Genomic DNA, 6,163 nt, shown 5'->3' on the forward strand with positions numbered 1-6,163 from the left:
ACTATGACCCTATAAAGTTATTATGCTCATTTTAGAGATGAATAAATGGAGGCAGAGGGTTAATACTGTACCCACCTGAATCTTGTTTGTAAGTGTTGGAACCCAAATTTTGAGACAGTGGGATTCTCTAACTCAGGTTCTTCCTCATTCTAGTCTATTGTGCTTCTTTTGTAGTATCTACTTGCTAGAGCTTTCTACATAATGGATATTCACCCTTGGAAATTTTTAGCAGTGAACACTCATATCAGGAAAACAGAGCGAGCTCAAATAACCTAATGTTGAACCTCAAACTCCTAGAAAAAGAATAAGTCCAGCCCAAAGCTCATATGAGTGTTCACTTCAGCAGCGCATATACTAAAACTGGAATGATACAGAGAAGATTAGCATGGCCTCTGCTCAAGGGTGACACACATATTCGTGAAGTGGTTCATAGTTTTTGGATACAAAGTCAACACTCAAAAATCCATAGCATTTTTGCACAAATAACAAACTCACTGAGAGAGAAATTAGAGAAACAATACTTTTCACAATAGCATTAAAAAAATGAAATACTCAGGAATCAATCTAACAAAGGAAGTAAAGGACCTATACATTGAAAATTACAGTAGGATAATACAATTACAGAGGATATTAGAAAATGGAAAGATATCCCTTGTTCTTGAGGAGGAAGAACGAACATAGTGAAAATGGTCAAACTCGCAAAATTGTTATACAGATTCAATGCAATCCCCATCAAAATCCTAACAGCCCATCTCACAGAATTAGAAAAAACAATCCTAAAATTCATATGAAACCAGACAAGACCTAGAATAGCAAAAACTATTCTGGGCAACAATCAAGACAGGGGCTATCACAATCCCTGACTTGAAATTATACCACAAAGCTACTGTAATAAAAACAGCATGATACAGGCAAAAAAAACCCCACCCAAAACAAACAAAAAACAGACCTGAAGATCAATGGGACAGACTAGAAGAGGCAGAAACAACCCCAAATACACTCAGTCACTTTATCTTTGACAAAGTGCCCAAACACATTCACTGGAGGAAAGATAGCCTCTTTAATAAGTGGTGCTGGAAAAACTGGCTTTCTAAATTCCAAAGACTAAAACTAGACCCATGTCACTCACCATGCACTAAACTGAAATCAAAATGGATCAAAGATCTAAATATTAGTTTGGAAAGACCCTATAAATACACAAGTATTCTAAAAAATAATTTTTTCTTTATTGGATTGATAACAAATGAACATGATATAAAATTCAAAAGTGAAACAAAAAAGATCTAAATATTAAAATGGAAACATTGAATCTGCTGGAAGAAATAATAGGTAGAACTCTTGAGGATATAAGGGCAGGAAAAGACTTCATAAACAAAACCCAGACTGCATCAGAAATAATACAAAGAATAAACAACTGGGATCTCCTCCTATGAAACAGTTTTTGCACCACAAAAGAAATCACCAACAGAGTAAAGAGACAACCTACAGAGTGGGAAAAAATTTTAGCCTGTAGTCCCTCAGGACTATAAAGGACTAATATCTAGAATATACCAAGAATTGAAAAAAAATCAGGCCTCTCAAATTTAAAGACCCAATCCAAAAGTGGGCATCTGAAATGAATATACACTTCTCAGATGAAAAGAACAAATGACAAATAAATATATGAGAAACATTTTGCTCATTTTTATTAGTCATTCTACTTTTAATTTTCATTATGGTGCTTCTTACAGGATTTTAAAAAATTTCATGGACACATTTCTATATATAAATTTTAAAATTTCAACAAGCAGTTTACAAATCCATGTAATAGGGTCAAATATCTGAAGCTTTTTCTGAATGGAGTCTATCTTCAATATCATTATAAGTTGTTCCCCATTTAAAGGGGGCTAAAGTATTCACCCAAATTTTCTTCAAAAATAGTGAATGTCAGAACTATCTGAATTAACAAAACACATGTGGTTAAGCCTCAGACATATTGAGTCAGGTCTCTACAATGAGGAATAAATGTATGTTTTTAAAAAGATACCAAAGCTCCCAGTCCAAGAGGACAAGTAAATATACACATTTACCTCTTTTTACTCTCCAAGGCACATGAAATTGGCTGAAGAATAGTACATTAAGAATATATCTACAAAACTAATTCTAGATGGGTTAAAAACTTAGTTGAGAAATCCCAAACTTAACTTTTAGAAGAACACATAGGAGAATATTTGTATTAGTCAACATTCTCTAAAGAAACCAATAGGAGAAATCTATATGTACGTGGGGGAGAATGGAGAGAGAGAGAGAGAGAGAGAGAGAGAGAGAGAGAGAGAGAGAGAGAGAGAGAGAGATTTTAAGGAATTGGCTCACACAGTTGTGGGGGCTGGTGAGTCTGAAATCCTCAGGGCAGCCTGGAAATTCTGCCAAAGGTTGATGTTGCAGTCATATGAACTTATTAGCCTGGAAGCAGAATTCCTTCCTCTTCAAGGGACCTCAGTTTTTTTCCCTTATGGTCTTCAACTGCTTGGATTAGGCCCACTCCTACTATCAAAAGGAATCTTCTTTATCAAAGTCTACTGTGGTAAATGTTAATCATATCCCCCAAATATTTTCACAGCAGCATCTAGACTGGTGTCTGATCACACAACTGGATACAATAACCCAAACAAGTTTATACATAGTATTAACATACACAATATCTTTTTGACTCTGCAGAAGGATTTGTTAAACAAAACAAACGCCCACATAATTTTAACAGAGAAAAAAATGTTGTGTTCTATAACCCAGTACAGTTTTTCCTCTTCATTTGACATGCCCTTAGGAAGACCAGAATTCATATCAAACAATATACTGTACAGGATCATCACAACTTGTTTCCTTGCCAGAGACCGGTATTCCTTCTTTGAAGTCTCTGATTTCTGATAAACACCAAAAAACATAGTATAAGAACATGAAAGAAACAAATGTGCTTTAATTCATGCCTCCACAACCCTAGGTATTAGCTGTGGTACCACAATATCCCAAGCCAAAATACTTGAAAAATAATGGATTTATTGTTGTCCTAATTTAAAACAAGCCTTATTTATTTTTCAAAAATGCAACCTCAAAACACATCTTGCCAGATATGATATGGAATGCATTATATGCCTAACCAAAAAACAAAACGCTACTCGGTACAGTGGACTTGAAAATTATCTTGCTATTAATAGATCGCTGGAATGACTGTGATCTGCTGGATTTGATACATTCAGGTTTTGGCAGCTGCTGAGGATTGAAAACAAGCCTTTCCATACGTTATTACTTACTAAAGGAAGTAGGTCATGAAATAGCCCTTTGGTGATTTAAAAAAAAAATATTTTGAAGAACTGCCCAACTCCATCTTCAAACCATCCCTGACACTGAATATACTTGGCAAGGCAGCAGCATGATTAGTAGTCTCCCTATCTGAAATAGGTTAAATTGAGAGGGATGTAGGGTATGCTCTTACTTTCATCCCTCTATCTGACACGAATGTCAGATGTACCAAAGGTGCTATGCCCATAACAAGTATTTGCTGAATCTAAAAGCATCCCTCTCTTTTCATTTTTGAGTTTTGAAGGCCTGATACTGAGGCACTGATTTAAATGTTTGGATTGACCACTGTTACGAATGCATGCATTAGACAGACACAAATATTTTAAGAATTTTAAGTAAGGTTAATCTGCTCTGCTGAGGATTAAAGTATTTTTTCAATGTTTAATTACAAAACATTCTCACCCACTATTTCCATAAAAAACAAATTTAGAAAATATATCACAAACACTCTCCTAATGGACTTCAGGTTTTTGTTTTTTATTTAAAGAAAAACTTATTTTAAGTTGGATTACCTAGTGATGAACTCAGAGAAGGATTAAAAAAGGAAAAAGCCATAAGAGAATGAGTCTGGAAGCGGAAGAACACCCAGAAGGGTGGATGGGATATCAAGCAAAGGCAGAGGAGCTGAATCTTCTGGGCCACCATAACACCACCCCCAGTGCCGAGGCGGTGATCCGCATGGGTGCAAGCAACACCCTCCTCCTTGAAATGAGAAGATACTTAAACAAGTCTCAAAACCAGACTCCCACATCACCTAAAGCAACCCCAAAGGGGAACGAGATGGAACAATCTGATACTCAACCACCTGGACTCCCTGAACTGGCAATGAAAGAGGATCTGGAAAAAATGAAATCAGAAATAATTTCTCACATAACAGCAGAGATTATGCCCATAGTGCAAGACATGATTAATAAATCTAGAGAGGACACAGATAAAAAAAATAGAGGAAATGAGGACCATGATGGAATCCCAACATAGGAAATAAATGGAATCCATAAAAAAGATGCAAAGAGATTTCCAGGAGATTAAAAATTCCATTGAAAGTCTACACAGCAGAATGAGCCAATGTGAGGACAGAATTTCAGATATAGAAGATAAGATTGCAAGTAATGACCAGGGCAAGAAAAATTTCTTTAAAATTGTAAGGAACTACGAGAAATCAATCCAGCCGCTGCTAGGTGATGCAAAGAAGAATAACATCAGACTGATTGGAGTCAATGAAGAAAAAGGAGAGAGTGCAGATGACAGAAAAAACTCTTCACAGAAGTAATGGCAGAAAACTTCCCAAGCAGGGGAAAAGAACTTCACACACAGATAAGCAAGGCATATAGGATTCCAAAGCCTTGATTAAAAAAAAATGTACACATAGACATATAATTGTTAAGATTCCAGAAACCTAACAGAAGAACAAAGTTCGACAAGCAGTCAGAGAAAAGAAACAAATCACATACAAAGGAAAGCCCATCAGAATCACAGCAGACTTCTCAATGCAAACCCTCAAGGCAACTAGAGCTTAGAGTGACATATATCAACCCCTAAAGGAAAACAACCTCCAACCCAGATTGATGTACCCTGCAAAACTATCTTTCAAAATTGATGGAGAAATAAGTTACTTTCATGGCAAAGAGCACCTGAGGAACATCATGAATACCAAACCAGCACTCCAAAAAATTTTAGATAATATCCTAGGTATAGACAATGAGGATCACAACCCCAGGAAGCACAACGGAATGAATCTATCAGGTGTGACAAGAAATTAAATGTAAAGGGGGAGAATCGAACAAAAAGAAAACATCATGACAATGATAAGTCAATATGTATCAGTTATAACCATCAATGTTAATGGTCTCAATTCACAAACCAAAAGAAATAGACTGGCGGAATGGGTCAAGAAGCAAAATCCAACAATATGTTGCATACAAGAAACATACTTAATTCAAAAAGCAATGCATAGACTGAAAGTTAAAGGGTGGAAAACAATACTCCCTGTGACAGGAACCCCACAAAAAGCAGGAGTAGATATCCTCTTTGCAGATCAAGTGTATTTCAAACCAACATGGATTAACATGGATTAAGAGAGACAAAGAAGGCCACTATATCCTTGTAAAGGGAACAATCCAAGAGGAAGATATGACAATCATAAATATCTATGCACCAAACATCAGTGCATCCAACTCTATAAAACAAATCCTAACGATCATAAAAAAACCAAATAAGCACTACTACAATAGTAGTGGGGGACGTCAATACCCCATTGTCACAGATAGATAGATCAACTAGACAAAAAATAAGCAATGAAATGCTAGAACTCAATCAAACTCTTGAACAAATGATCTGAACTGATGTTTACAGAGTGTTCCACCCCACAAAATCAGAATACACGTTCTTTTCAGCTGTACATGGGTCATGCTCCAAAATAGACCACATACTCACTCATAGAACATGTTTAAGTAAGTGCAAAGGAATTGAAGTTACCCCTGTATATTATGAGACCATAGTGCGTTGAACTTGGAGCTCAATGGCAAAAGAAACCACAAGAATTTCATAAACACGAGGAAATTGAACAAAACACTTCTGAACAACCAATTGGCCACAGAGGAAATTAAAGAAGAAATCAGACAGTTCTACCATTAAATGACAATGCCAATACAACATATCGGAATCTATGGGACACAATAAAAGCAGGCTTACAAGGCAAATTCATAGCAGTGAATACTCATAGTAGGAAAACAGAGTGAGCCCAATTAAACAACCTGATGCTGAACCTCAAGCTTCCTTTAAAAGAAGAGCAGGACAAACCCAAAGCTCATACAAGGGAGGAAATTAT

General features: G+C 36.1%; 1 non-coding gene across 1 annotated transcript; it reads left to right on the forward strand.

Moving 5' to 3' along the window:
- Positions 1-330: 330 nt before the first annotated feature.
- On the forward strand, positions 331-437 carry LOC147823268 (U6 spliceosomal RNA). Its single transcript, XR_015444167.1, has one exon. It is a non-coding gene; the product is annotated as a U6 spliceosomal RNA (small nuclear RNA).
- The last annotated feature ends 5,726 nt before the right edge of the window (positions 438-6,163 follow it).

The sequence above is a fragment of the Heterocephalus glaber genome, unplaced genomic scaffold (genome assembly GCF_053883595.1).
Source record: "Heterocephalus glaber isolate CG9 unplaced genomic scaffold, H.glaber_assembly_v1.0 deba00001594, whole genome shotgun sequence".
NCBI classification, from domain to species: domain Eukaryota; kingdom Metazoa; phylum Chordata; class Mammalia; order Rodentia; family Bathyergidae; genus Heterocephalus; species Heterocephalus glaber.